This window comes from Lynx canadensis, chromosome B3 (assembly GCF_007474595.2).
Source record: "Lynx canadensis isolate LIC74 chromosome B3, mLynCan4.pri.v2, whole genome shotgun sequence".
Lineage (NCBI taxonomy): Eukaryota > Metazoa > Chordata > Mammalia > Carnivora > Felidae > Lynx > Lynx canadensis.
This window is the reverse complement of record NC_044308.2, coordinates 52,879,726-52,895,019: the sequence shown is the minus strand read 5'-3', so window position 1 is coordinate 52,895,019 and position 15,294 is coordinate 52,879,726.

Below are 15,294 nucleotides of genomic sequence, written 5' to 3'. Positions count from 1 at the left end.
AGGACATGTTCCTACCCTATTCTAAGAATTCCTGAGGCATTTGATCAAATTTAGTATAGAATTTGGAAGGAAGAAGCATGTTTCATTCTGTGTAGACACGGAACCAGAACACTCCTCTGTATGTTTTAGGTTTGGCCAGGTTATTAAAGATAGTGTACCTACAATTAGGGGATGTGATTAGCATTAAGAGGAAGAGCCCCTTATTATGGCCACTAAGTGCTGGTCAAGAAGGTAGAGTGGAGTAGAAGAGGATCTTAAATCTTGCCATCATTGTGAAGCCTCTGAAGACTTGTCAACAGACCTAGCCAGACAGGTCAGGAGGGCACCAGCCTTGACCTCTGCCTGGAGCAGCCCCAGGCAGAGAGCTCGGTGGTAGGCCAGCCTGAGCTGAACTCGCCCCATCCCTGGGAGTGGTATTTGGGAATGTTCTTTGTGGGAGAATACTGTAGACTTGGAACTGCTAGTTTGTGCATAATAGTAGGGTTTTTTTGGGGAGGGTGGGTAGAGGAGATGGTTGTTTCTGTGGACATTGAACTTATAAATGAAAATGTCAGTTCATGGGCTCTCCAACAGTCACCTTTCCCAATCTCTTCCTTGGATTTCAGGGGCCTCAGTCAGTGAAGTAGGACATCCCTCAAGAGTTGCCCCTGTAATGCCATGTATCTTATCAGCACTGGTATTTTTCTTTGTTAGACATACATTTTTTTTTTTTTTTTTAATGAAGTGATTCTCAACTAAATTATTTCTTGGTTTAAGAAGTACTATTACTTGTCTGAGTGTCTTTTGTTGAAGTTAGCTACAGAGTCGTTGAAAGTGGGTCCTTTGTGCACAGAAGATCAGGAATGGTACTTGCCATCACTTTTCTAAGATCAGGACAGATGTTGCAATCTGTCACATCACTCCTGCCTCTGGACTCAAGACTTAGCTTCAGAATCCTTCCTACATAGCACTTCAGGCATCTACTACTAGTTAATCTGAGTTGCTACTCAAAATTAAGTCTATTTGTCCTCTCTGTCTTAAATAGTATGTAGTTTACAATAACCTCCTTTACATTAGGGGATTCCTAGCTTGTAGACTACAAGTACCTCTCAGCTTTACCTCATCATATGATTTATCTCCTATCCATAGTGACTGTCTACTCCCAATTTAAATCCAAAAGGCCTCCAAGGAAAAGTAATTTGCCATCACAACAGCAAGGCAACCTTTATTGAGCACCACTGGGTCAGATTCCAAACAATATTATAGTCTCCTAAACCCCTGTTTGTATTTTCCTATTTTCTGATGACGAAACTGAGGCTCAGAGAGCTGAAGTGACTTGCCTGAGGTCCCAAAGATACCTAGCAGTAGATCTAGGACTTGAGGGATTTTATGATTGCCCTTGAATGTCCTCTGCCTATTTTATTTCCTTTTTCCTTTTTTCTTCCACACCTTGTGGCTTTGGTGAGGAGCAGCTGGCCCCTTGGGAGTTCTGCCAATTAGAGGATGCCAGAACTTCTGTGAGCAGATTGACAAGCCTTCACAGGGAGGGATTTTATCTTACTGGAGAGAGACATATTTTGCTTTTTCTTTTCTTGATTACTTATAGATTTGAAGCCATTCTGAATGTTGGAAGTCCACCTAGTCGAAAGAATATGGAGAAATTAGAGTAATTTTTTTGTAATTTGGCAATTAGGTCGGTAAATTAAATAATGTTGTGATTATTTTCTTTAATTGAAGCAGGTAACTATAAAGCCGAAGGAAAACTGTTTTCAACAAGTCAACCATTGATGACTGGTACTGTTTTTATAGTTTTGTATTGGAAAACACTCATCACAGAAGATAAGTGATAAGCAGATTAATCCAGCATGCACATACAGATACAGAGGTACATATATCATTATTTAATTAAATAAACATGTTTGAAATTAACAATTTTATTTATATATGAAAGATCTTTTTAAAAATTATTTCAGCCACACTAACTTTTGAGGAGGACCCCCTGAGTATAGTTTCTCAGCCGCTGTGCCCTGGTTACTCCCAGCACGGCATGGTGTAGAATCATCACACCGCCAGCTCCTGTCTGCAGTGCTGGGAGCAAGCCTAGGGTTGCAGGCCCAGAGTTCAGGCGGTGCGAGTCTAGGGACACAAGGGATGGACCAGCTGACTGAAGCCTAATGTGAGGCTTTACTAGCTGGTCCAGGAGGGCCCAGCTGCCAGTCCTGAAGCACAGAGAGGAGAGGGGGCAAGCCCGATCATCATGCCAGGCTTCCCATGGTTCTCCCCACACCCCACATTCTCTAGCAACACTATCCCTGAAGGACCGGGGCTGCAGAACAGAGAACAGTGTTGACCAAAAGTGGTGCTCTTTCCTCCTTCACTTTTTTTCCTTCCTTTCTTTTATAGGTCAGTCATGGTGCTAGGTCCTGGAAAATGAGATCGGGTCCTTGCCCTTGGGGAGTTCTCGATTTGGGGAACGATCTGGAAGGCAGAGTGCAGTGAGGGTGTGGACACGGGTATCTTCAGGAGCCTGCAAGGTGTTCAGAAGGGACCTTCTCCCAGTTAGAGTGTGTAGTGTCTTGATCCTCAGGGTACCAAGGAACTATTGCCTGTTAATCTGGATTATTATTGTTTTAGTTTATTTTTGAGAGAGAGAGAGAGAACATGAACAGAGGAGGGGCAGAGAGAATGGAGAGAGAGAATCCCAAGCAGGTTCCATGCTGTCAGCACAGAGCCAGATGCAGGGTTCGGAATTGCTGGGTCATGTGGTGACTCCATGTTGAACTTTTTGAGGAACTACCACACTGTTTCCCACAGTGGTCGCACCATTTCACATTCCCACCAGCAATGTGTGAGAGTCAAGGCAGCCCAGGATGGGACATGTGACAACCTAAGAAACCACTATTTACCCGGGCAAGTGACAGTGACTGCACCCCCTTATATATGTAGCCCTGGCGGCCTCCCTCCAGGGTCAGCCTCCTCTTAAACAGCCATCCAGAAATTCCCCAGAGGGAAGAATAATGTTAAACAAAATGACTACAGTGAGGGACTCTTCTAAAGCCCTAAAAGCTGCCATTACCCAAAATAGGCATCCAACACGTTCTTTTATGACTGCCATAAATACCAGCACTAGCAATATTATCTTCATATGAGTTGATTTCATAGCACTTTAGAAAGTTACACCATCATAAATAATCTATGAATATGTTATTTCATCTGCTCTCAGAATTTGCTCCAACAGAGCTCTGGCCAATTTTAGAAGTTTCCATGTAAATATATAAATATAACGGTAAGAAGAACATGAAAATTGAACAAAACGGGGCCAAGTATCACATTTAATCCACAAATATTATGAAAGAATATGAAATTGTTTTATGGGTGGCTAAAGTAAGCCTGTTTGGTGGGGAGGAGATGATGTATGTTGCCACCAGTCCAAAAAGGAAGGATGCCTACTAGGGAAGCAAGCCTCTTTCTTTAGAGCCTCTTTTTCTCTGGTTAATGCTGTACCTCATCACAAATGATTTGGTGCTGTCCTGAAATACTAGACGCAGCACACTTATGTATGTATAAACTTATACTGACACTTTAAGAATAACAAAGGGGCACCTGGGTGGCTCAGTTGGTTAAGCGTCTGACTCTTGATTTTGGCTCAAGTCATGATCTCACGGTTCATGGGTTTGAGCCCTGTGTCAGGCTATGCGCTGGCAGTGTGGACTCTGCTTGGGGTTCTCTCTCTCCCTGTCTCTCTGCCCCTCCCTCTCTTAAATAAATAAACAGAAAAAATAGTTCATAAAATAACAGAAAACACTATTTTACAACACTTAATGCCCTGTGACACATCTGGAAGTGTGCCTTAAGAGAAAATTAATTCCAAAATGGAGTTGATTTCCATCAATTGTCACTGAAAGTTTCTCAGGTGAAAATTAACAGTTTGGGCCTGACTCAATGAAGGTGTTAATTAAGAGCACCTTAATTATATGGATTATGGAAATGGGTTAACAATTACTGATCACTCCAATTTTCTGAAAACATATGATCTGTGTATTTTTCCTTCCTTGAGTCTGGAATTCTCTCCTGCTCTCCTTTCCCAGCTACTTGAGATGCTCTGAGGGAACTTGATACCGTTGATTCCCGGATATTCTACAGGTTTGGTGCAGGCAGATTTCAGGCTGAGGAGGTTCAAGCCTAGTTCAGGACACACTAGGGAGCGTTTGGCTGCTGTTTGAATGTCCATGTTGTGTAGGTAGATTGGGGATAGAAGTTAAAACATCACTGCTTAGTGGTTTGCTGGTAGCTCCTTTCTTCCAGACTTCCTGTCAAAGGCTCCAAGTGGACTCCATTTTATTTCCAGGAAGGTATGGAAGTGGACGTAGTAAGGGTATTGATTTGGAGAACACACGGGCTAAGAGGAATGCCTAGGTCTGGAAAACTTGGTTCTCCCTCCTCCTGTGACTTCTGTTTATAAGGGCAGGAGATTTGGCTTTGGAGGGCGGGTATCTCTGCCATATTATCTGCTGCAGAAGTAAGCAGCAACTAGGGGGGTTGAAAAAACAATCTAATATACACTTTGGCATAAAAGAAACAGTGCATTGCATATGTCACCAATTCTTTAAATTTCTTTCTTTTTTTTTTTAACAGTGTAGTTCCAGGACCACTTTGGATAGTGAATACCAGGTGGCCAATCAATACCATTTGTTTATTTTTTTATTTTTTATTTATTTTTTTCAATCAATACCGTTTAAATGCCTCCAGCTACCATTTAAATGCCTCCTGCTGGAGAGTTTTTCTCTTGTCTGGGTTTCAGTGGAAATTCAGCAATGTCTGGGCACTTTTACAAAGCACAACTGGAGGTTACACAGAAAGAGGATGGAATTAGGAATAGTCACAAGTAAACACACCCAACAGGTAAGGGGTAGAGGGAAACACACCAAATATTCAGGAAGGTTTGAAGAAAAGTGAGGCACAGTGAGCTTTCTATAGAACCTGGTGGAACTCAAGGAACCATCTCTGAGATAAACACCCTTATTCAAATGCCACAGACACACTGTTTCCCTAAACAGAGAGACTTGAGGCCTAGCAGTTTTTATGTTGCAGCAAAAGATTTGGGTCAGAACCAAAGTTTTAAAGACTTTATTGAAGAAGTTCAAAGATTCATTGGCCAGCAGCCAAGTGTGGTCTGATTTGTTTGCATTTCCTCTGGGAACTTGCAGGCAAGTGAGGAATTGGCCAGCCACAACCGTGAGGGTCACCCACTCCCCTGTGGGTCTTTTCTTCCTGGCATTTATGATGTGGGGGAGGGGAGTTAGGAGGAAGCCATTCCCTACAAAGACCCAGTTTCAGCAGCCCAGTCAAACTGCAGTCTCCCCTCACATCAATCTGGCAATAATTAGTCCACCAATGAGACCTGTATCGTTCAGGGCAAGAGACAACAGGATGAAGGGTGGGAAGTGAAATGTCACCATTCTTCTCCCAACTGGTAATGGGCAGAAGACCTGCTCCAGCCTCAGAAGCACCAAGCACGTGTGTTCACGGGCCGGTTTTCCTTGTTCAGGCTCTTGGAAAGCTTAGCATCTACCAAGAATCTTTCAAGTGTTCTTGTTGTTTGTGGCTTAGAGAGTTTTGGGACATTTGTCAACTGGATTGGACTTTGAAAAAAAAATGTTTTTTTCTGTGGTTTTGGGAATTTGAAAAGAAGGTGCTTGTGTTCCCCACATGGGTATACATATACGTACAGCATGAAGATCCCTCTCCTTTTCTTGGGATTTTGATCACATTGATAGAAAGTTGTGCAAAAATGTGAAAACGTGGGGCACCTGGGTGGCTGAGTTGGTTGAGTGACTGACTCTTGATTTCAGGTCAGGTCATGATCTCACGGTGGTGAGACAGAGCCCTGTGTTGGGCTCTGTACTGAGCATGGAGCCTGCTTAAGATTCTCTCTCCCTCTGCCCCTCCTCCACACTCTCTCTTTCTCTCTTAAAAAAAAAAAAAAAAAAAAAAAGAGTGAAAAGATTCCTGATTGCAAAAAGGTGAGGAGGAAGAGAAGTTAGTTTGGAAGAGCAGGGTCTTTGGTTGTCCTGGACTGATTTATCCAGGAGATTCATTGCTCAGCAGAATTCACAGCCTCATCAGTGGTCTTAACATCTATGCAGGTGGCGAAGCCTGAGAGCTGGAGGTCACACATATATAGGCATGATAGGGCACAGGGTGAATAAGCAGGAGACCCAAGAGTGAATGTGCCATTGAGGATGCTGGGAAGGTGGTGGACCAGGAAGCACCAGCAAACCATCTCCCCAGCTAGACAACAATTGTGCTGGAAGAATCTGTCTGATCTATTTTAGAATCCTGGAGTCTATTGAATAAGCCCAGCTTGCAATTCCAGGGGAAGGTTTGGATGGTTAATTTGTTAATTTCAGCTCTTAGTAGAATAGCAGCTACTCTAAAGATTCTACAAAACACATACAAACAAAAAAACAAAACAAAACAAAACACCTGTTAGAACTTATAGATGAATTCAGCAAAGTAGCTGGATACAAAGTCAACACACAAAAGTCAGTTGCCTTTTCTTTTCTCTTCTCTTCTCTTCTCTTCTGTTCTCTTCTCTTCTCTTCTCTTCTCTTTTCTTTTCCTTTTGATTTCAAGTTTTTAGTTTAAATTCTAGTTAGTTAATATATATGGCCAAAATTGGTTTCAGGTAGAATCAGGTAGATTCATCGCTTACATATAACACCCAGTGCTCGTCATAACAAGTGCCCTCTTTAATACCCATCACCTATTTAACCCATCCCCTCCCACCTCCCCTCCAGCAACCTCATCAAACTCAGTTTGCTCTCTATACTTAAGAGTATCTTGGGGAACCTGAGTGGCTCAGTCAGTTAAGCATCCCTTCGTTTCTGCTTAGGTCATGATCTCATGGTTCGTGAATTTGAGCCCCACATTTGGCTCTGTGCTGACAGGGCGGAACCTGCTTGGGATTCTCTCTCTTTCTCCCCCTCTGTCTTTGCCCTTCTCCTGCTCGTGCTCTCTCTCTCTCTCAATAAACAAACAAACATAAAAGAAAAAAAAAGTATCTTAATGGTTTGTCTCACTTTTTTTTTTCCTTCCCCTATGTTCATCTGTTTGTTTCTTAAATTCTACATGTGGGTGAAATCATAGTTGCATTTCTGTACTCTAACAATGAACAATCTGAAAAGGAAGTTATGGAAACAACTCCGTTTACAGTAGCATCAAAAAAGAATAGGAATTAATGAGGTGAAAGACTGAACAAAGACTACAATAAAGTGCTAATAAAATGAACTCAAAATGGTTAAAAGACCTAAATGTAAGACCTAAAACTATAAAATTCTTGGAAGATACATAGGGCAAAAACTTCAAGACATTGGATTTGGCAATGATGCATGGTATATGACATCAAAGGCATAGACAACAAAAGAAGAAATAGACAACTAGATTTCATGAAAATTACAAAAAAATTGTGCATCAGAAACACTGTCAACAGGGTAAAAAGGCAACCCACAGACTGGGAGAAAATAATCACAAATCATTTGATAAGAGATTAATACCCAGAATATGGAAAGTATTCCTAAAAACAATAGCAAGGTCAACCCAGTTCAAAAATGTGCAAAGGGCTTGAATAGACATTTCTTCAAAGATAAACAAATGGTCAATAAGCACATGAAAGATGCTCATCGCTAATCACTAAGAAAATGCAGGCCAAGGGGCACCTGGGTGGCTCAGTTGGTTGAGTGTCCAACTTCAGGTCATGATCTCACAGTTCGTGAGTTCGAGCCCTGCATCGGGGTCTGTGCTGACAGCTCAGAGCCTGGAGCCTGCTTCAGATTCTGTGTCTCCCTCTCTCTCTGTTCCTCCCCTGCCCGTGCTGTGTCTCTCTTTCAAAAATAAATAAACATTTAAAAAAATTAAAAGAAAGAAAATGCAAGTCAAAACCATCTCACACCCATTAAAATGGCTACTGTCAATACCTGCGCCCCCCCCCCCCCCGAAAATAACAAATGTTAGTGAGGATATGGAGAAACTGTAACCCTTGTGCACTGTTGGTGGGCATGTAAAATGGTACAGCGGCTGTGGAAAACAGAATAGTAGTTCTTCAAAAAATAAAAAATAGAATTACCATAAGATCCAGCAATTCCACTTTTGGGTGTAAATCCAAAATAATTGAAAGCAGGTCTCAAAGAGGTATTTGTACCCATGTTCACAATATTATTCACAATAGCTAAAATGTGGAAGCAACCAAGTGTCCATGGATGAATGAACAGATAAGCAAAATGTGGTGTATAGATACACGATGGAATATTATTCAGCCTTAAAAGGGAAGAAAATTCTAATACATGCTACAACATAGATACATCTTGAGGACACTATGCTAACTGAAAGAAGTCACAAAAAAACAAATACTATGTGATTCCATTTATTTGAGATACTTAGTCAACATCAAAGAGACAGAAAGTAGAATGGTGCTTGCCAAGGACCGGGGGAGGGGGAATGGGGAGCTGTTGTTTAATGGGTATAAAGTTTCAGCTTTACAAGGTGAAAAGTGTTCTGTAGATGGATTGGGGTGATGGTTGTACAACAATGTGAATATACTTAATATCACTGAGCTGTACACTTAAAAATGGTAAAGATGGTAAATTTTATGTTATGTGTATTTTATAACAGTAAAAACATTGAGGGAAAAAAGTGAATTTGGCTGCCGTGGTGTGGAGAAGCAAGAGGGAAATATACTTTGAATTCTCTGCCCCTGACAGATAATGATGAGGGAAGCGGCCTCCATCTATGTAAGATGGAGGGAAGCAGCCCATTGATTTCAATGAAATCAGTTTCATTAATTGAATTTGGGGAATAATCAGGGTATGGCCTCATAATCTGAACCAACACCTGGTTTGGTCTCTCCAAAAATGAGTTGCCATTGTCAGATCAGAGGCAAGAAGTCTGGGGTGAGCCCTCGCTTTTGTAGGGCCTTACTCAACCCCAGTTAGGAAGTGCCTGGTACACCAGCACCTTAGTCCTGCCCTGTGCTAGTGGCCCCAGAGTGTGGGGTACGTGGATCTTTGGGGAGGCCCGTCAGTGCCACCCCCACAACACAGCTGGAGACCCTTCAATTCCTTTTTTGTTTCATTGGCTATAGGCTCCATCTTTCTTCCTCTGGCAAAAAGCCAGCTCCCCTTTGGTGCAAGAGAACCTGGATAGAGAACACTGAAGGGGTTGGGTGGCCCTGATCAGCTTGCAATCACGTGGGACCAAACCCCCATGTGCCTGGGAGCCTCTTCCCTGTGTCTCTGTGTGCCCTGGCTCCTTTATTACTTCCTCTGGGAGTCTCCTGCATGGCTGGTCTGAGCCCATGTTTGACTTTAAGATCATTTATTTCTCCACTAGCTGAAAGAAAGGCAGGTCTTTCTGCTCCCTTTAGGTCCTGGTTCCAGGAGTAGCCCTGCCCCTCAATGGTGTTTCCAGGCCATCCTACATTGCTGGAGAGGGGTCCTCAGAAAGAAAAGGGGCTGAAGAGGGGCCTAGCAGAGGATGCATCTTTAACATGCCCCCGAGGGACTCTTATTCTTCCTGAAGCAACTGGACCAAATATAATTCTGAAAATTCTATTTCCAGACTAGCGTCCCAGGTCATTTTCCTTAGGAGGAAATTTTCAGACAGTCACCTTAGAAGGTACTTCATTAATTGAGAGTTGAGGAGTAGAAAAACATGGCAAATGTGAAACACAGCATGGCCAGGACAGCATGGCCATCTCATGCCACCTTCCCCATGGTTCCCATGGCTCTCGGCACTGGAGATAACGGACGGTGTCCACTGCAGTGAAGACAGCTGTCCTTCGGGCAGCCAGTGAGGATAGGCCTTGTGATAGCCCCAGGGTGATGGAATATGTGAGAAGAACAGCAAGTATCAGGGGGGACTCACGGACACAAAGGGAGAATGTGATGGACTCAGTTTCAAAGCCAGAAGAGGCGGGAGGTAAAAACAATTACATCCTCTGAGAAGCATAGAGATGGAATGGATTTCAAGTCAAGCTCTTTACACTGGGGTCAGCAAACTTTATGTGTCTAAAAATCACCAGGGAGTTTGTTCATCATGCAGATTCCCAAGTCCCATCTCCAGAGATTTGGCTCCGGTAGTTTGGGGGTGGTGGTGGGGTGGATCCCAGGACTGTGCATTTTTAAAGGAACCATTTCCTGTCCTTGGGAATTCTGATGTAGATAGTTCATGGTCTACACTTCAAGGCCCTCTGTCCCACGTGATACCTGAGCTCCTTCTGTGGCACCCCAGCACATGGCCACTGCCTCTGTGTCCAGTGATGGGGCAGCAAAATGATGAGGGAGCTGCCAACTTCAGGTGTCTCTCACAGTCTGCCTGCCATCCTCACGCTTAGCCAGACCCACCTCCCCACAGAGGCCACCCGTCAAAAGGCTGCTGAGGCTTGTTCTAATGGGAGCAACACCCATGATGATTGAGGAACAAACTGGTTCAGCGTGAGTCTTAGTCATGATGCCATTGGGATGTGCTTGCTCTGACTCTATGACTGTAGTGCAATTGAGAAATCGTTATTGTGATATTTGGGCAGGGGAAGTGCAACTTTTATATTGCTAGTAAGGCCTGAGTAGGAGAGGGAGGTAATAGCTAAAGAGCACCAAGTTTCTTTCTGAGGGGGTGAAAATGTTCTAAGACTGAGTGTGGGTATGGTTGTACATATCTGTGAATATGCCCCAATCCACAAATTGTGCACTCTGAATGGGTGAATAGTATGTTTTATGAATTATATCTCAATAAAGCTGTCTAAAGAAGAAGTTTGTTACACTGTGGTGCATGAAATATATTCTCTAAAGCCATATGTTAAAGATGTTTCAAAGAATGCTATTTGTATATACAAATAAAGATAGTGTTATTTCAGTGACACAATGTGTTTTCCATATAAATGGAGGGAAAAAAGGTCTGAGAACTCCAGAGTCTCATTTGTTGGGGAATGGCTTTACTGATATACTTTAAAATTAAAATACTGATTTTAATCTTAATTTAATATACTGATAATTTCCTATGATATTTGACTCAAATCAGTAATGCCTTATTCACAACTTTGCTTATTACCCATGTTATCTCTACAGAGATACATTGCTGAGTCTGACACATCTCAATTTGCAATGTGTGTCTCAGAAGAGGGTTGGTCCTGACATTGCATCCCAGTGGGCTTTAGCTAAGCTGGTGACTGGCTTTCTACCCAGGCCCACATGGTTCTGTTCTCTGTTCCTTATAGAGTCTTCCTTTTACCCTGCATTTTCTAGCCTAAAGCTTTTCCCTCTGAAATCATGAACTTAGATGTATGATCAAAAGTCCTGAAGGGGATCATCAAGAAGTTATTTCTCGGGGCGCCTGGGTGGCGCAGTCGGTTAAGCGTCCGACTTCAGCCAGGTCACGATCTCGCGGTCCGTGAGTTCGAGCCCCGCGTCAGGCTCTGGGCTGATGGCTCAGAGCCTGGAGCCTGTTTCCGATTCTGTGTCTCCCTCTCTCTCTGCCCCTCCCCCGTTCATGCTCTGTCTCTCTCTGTCCCAAAAATAAATAAACGTTGAAAAAAAAATTAAAAAAAAAAAAAAGAAGTTATTTCTCAGTCATTTAACTAGTGAATAGTCTCCCTTCTAAGAACCCTACAAGGATGAAATGCCCAGTTTCTCTCCTGTGATGCTCAGAACACAGAACTATGGCACTAGAAGGATTCTTGGAGATTTTATTTTATTTTTTTTAACGTTTATTTATTTTTGAGACAGAGAGAGACAGAGCATGAACGGGGGACGGTCAGAGAGAGGGAGACACAGAATCCAAAACAGGCTCCAGGCTCTGAGCTGTCAGCACAGAGCCCAATGCGGGGCTCAAACCCACGAACCGTGAGATCATGACCCGAGCTGAAGTCGGACGCTTAACCAACTGAGCCACCCGGGTGCCCCTTGATTCTTGGAGATCTTGTGCAACTCTGTCTGCATTTACGGCCCGAGAGAGGTGAAGTGCAAGGAAGTTACCAAGTAAGCTTGTGAACTGAGACTAAACCTTCTGACTCATGGCTTATCCCATATTCTGCGCTTTGCACTATGAAAGCCACAGAAAACCCCCAAAATACCTGTCTCCCCAAAACCAAATCCACCATCTAGTTCTAAAATCGAGTTGTAGTTGTTTCTGAACCACAAAGTGGGGGCAGCCCCATCCCACCACTTCCTTCAGTAAGACCCTCTCCTCAGGGAAACGCAGCTCCAGGAGGTGGAAGGATCCCAGTCACACAGAGGGGACCAGCCCACAGGCTCCTCCCAAAAGAGCCTGGAAGAGTGCTTTTCTCCCTCCACAACATAACGAATTGCTGCTCCCCGGCTAGCGTCCAGCATTTGCTCTGTGCCAACCTCTGGCGTCCATCCAGCCTCTTCTTGGGAGCCAAACCCCAGACTCTCTTGTCCTAGGAACTGGTCCAGAAGGGCTTTGGCAGTCGGCAAGGAGGAGCTTTATACCACGGCCTGGGGGGCCCGGCTGCCCAAACTCTGGCTGCCTGGGTGGGTGGCCGGGACCCTGCTCTGTAGAGACCTGCCCCAGCTCTGCAAAGGAAGGACAAGGAAGGCAAATGATAGCACCGAGGGGCTTGCTGGGGTGGAGTGTGAGAGAATGCTTACTCTGGCTGGTTCTTCCTTCTGGGTGGGGAGGAATTCGATGCCACCAGTACCTGAGTGCCATGTGCCTTGTTCTTAAGCTCAGCCAAGGAATTAGCTCCTGGGATCCCAGAACCACAGATACTCTTGATGCCTGGGAGTCTGCACTCTAGTAAATCTGGAACTGAGATAGCGTGTGAGTGGGCACAAGTGACTTCTCTTCTCTGCAAGGCTTTCCCTCTGTTCCCTTCCTTGGAAGGAGCAGTGCCTGGTGTGTCTAGTGATGGCCTCTCTTGTACCTCTGAGTTTCATTATTAGGATTGCCAGGATGGGCTGGTCAGTTCTTTGGTTTATGTGTGGTAGACTGTGCTGGCCAGTTCCAAAGGGCAGGCAGGGCATGTGGGAGTCCGCCTCTTTCTGTAGCAGGCCTGTGTGTCCCCCAGACACTGGCTCATCCCGCACCTGTTGTGAGTCACCATCAAGGGCAATGTGACATTCGTTCTCTGCAAGCCTACACTCTCACATGTTGTCTAATGATTCTCAAAATTCAGAACCCATGGACCCTGAAGACTTACAGATCCACCTAGTTGCAGAAATATATTCAGTTAGGGGCGCCAGGGTGGCTCAGTCAGTTAAGCATCCGATTTTGGCTCAGATCATGATCTCGCAGTTTGTGAGTTTGAGCCCCACGTCGGGCTCTCTGCTGTCAACACAGAGCCTGCTTTAGATCCTCTGCCCCCCTCTCTCTGTTCCTCCCCCACTCGCGCTCTCTCTCTCAAAAATAAATAAATATTTTAAAAAAATAATAAAAAAGAAATACATTCAGTTAGATTATTTCACTTGAGTTGATCATTCAGCATGAAAGTGTAAATACAGGAAATCTCAGACCCTGAGGCTAGGTGGCATCACCCACAAGATTCAGAAGGTACTTAGATCGATTTTGATTTTTTTTTTTTTTTTAAAGTCGTCAGAATGAAGGGGCACCTGAGTGGCTCAGTCGGTTAAGCAACTGACTTCGGCTCAGGTCATGATATCGCAGTTTGTGAGTTCGAGCTCCGCCTGGGGCTCTGTGCTGACAGCTCAGAGCCTGGAACCTGCTCTGGATTCTGTCTCCCTTTCTCTCTGCCCTCCCCTGCTCACATTCTGTCTCTGTCTGTCTCAAAAATAAAGTCATCAGAATGAAACAGAAATCCCAAACTCCCTTTAGAACTCATGGGAGAGTTCTTCTCTCTCCCTGGCTACCAATCCTCCTTCCCGCCCCCACCCTCCCCAAAACCAGAACTCTCAGTGATTCCTAGATGCCATTTTGGGGAACAGGGTTGTAGAAGAGTCTTCCCCCTAACAAAAAAGACCTCCCTTTAAGAATGAGCAGGGGGTGGGCCTGGTTGGTGGCCCCCACAGTACAGTTAGACTAAACAAGGGAAAGTGACCACACAATTCTGAGTTGGGAGGGCCTTGGGGACCCTTTCCTTCAAGGCCATCTGATTTATGACTCTGCTGTCAACCTCCCAGTCCACTGACAGACAGCTCCTGCTAATGCAATGTCTTCACAGCCAAAGCTGGCTGATCTAGAATTTTCACCGATCAGTTTTGCTCTTGACACCTGAGACCATGTTGAATTAAAAAAAAAAAAAAAAAAAACCCAAAGATAATGGGCAGAGGGCATGCAGGCCCGATTTGTGCTCTCTCTTTTTAAAATGTAAATGGATGTAAGAAGTTCATTGAGTAGCCAGCAAATGTACTGATCTCCTTCTGAAAAATGTACAGATGGGGGAGATGGGAGTTTGGAGGAGAAGCACAGATGGAGAAGTCTTTTCATTTTGATTTGTCACTGAGCAGAGACCTGGAGTTGCTGAGGGTGTCAAGACTCACAGATGCAAACACAGGGAGGAAGGGCAACACAGACACACGGCAGGCGCAGCCGGCAGGAAATGTGTTTCTGCAGGGCTCAGATGCATGAGGAGGGACACGTAACCAGGCGCGGGCTGGGGATTTCAGCGTTAAGTCTGCCGTCCTCCCAGGGGACAGAGCTGAGTGCTCACAGATGGCTGAAGACCTAGCGATGTTTCCAGATAACTGAGACAGGCTGCTCCTGCGCCCCTCCCCTCTTAAAGAATGAGTGCTGTCTCTGCCCTTCATTTGCTGAGCCAGGCTTTGCTCTCTGAACTTCGTGTGGGGCTTGATCAATTGAGTGATTTTATATTATTGCTTCTCTTGAAATCCTTTTTCTTTTCGGTGCCACCTAAATGTAGATATCCTCACTTTGCCTTTGTGGGTTCTCATTATTGCAAATTTTATAGAGTTCTGAGCACAAATGCACATGTGCAGGGTCCTGTTTTTGAAAGCATCTAGCATCTGCTGGTCTCCTTCGTATTTTCTTTTCAGCCAAAATAGCCTTTCAGGGCCACAGAGTGATGTGAGTAGAGTCCTCAGGATAAACTAATAATGTGATTCTTTTTTTGGTCACTAGATTGTTATGTAAAATATCTGAAATTTGTAAGCCTTCAGCTGGTTGATGAAACTGGAGAATCACTTGAGTTTATATGCCAGTGGTATATTTAAAATGTACACATGGGATTGGTTTTGGCTATTTTTAAAGGCCTGTGGGTTACTTTTGCCTGGGTAGCCCAGCCCCCCGCCCCCCTACTGTGCTACTGTTGATAACTTTGAGATACAC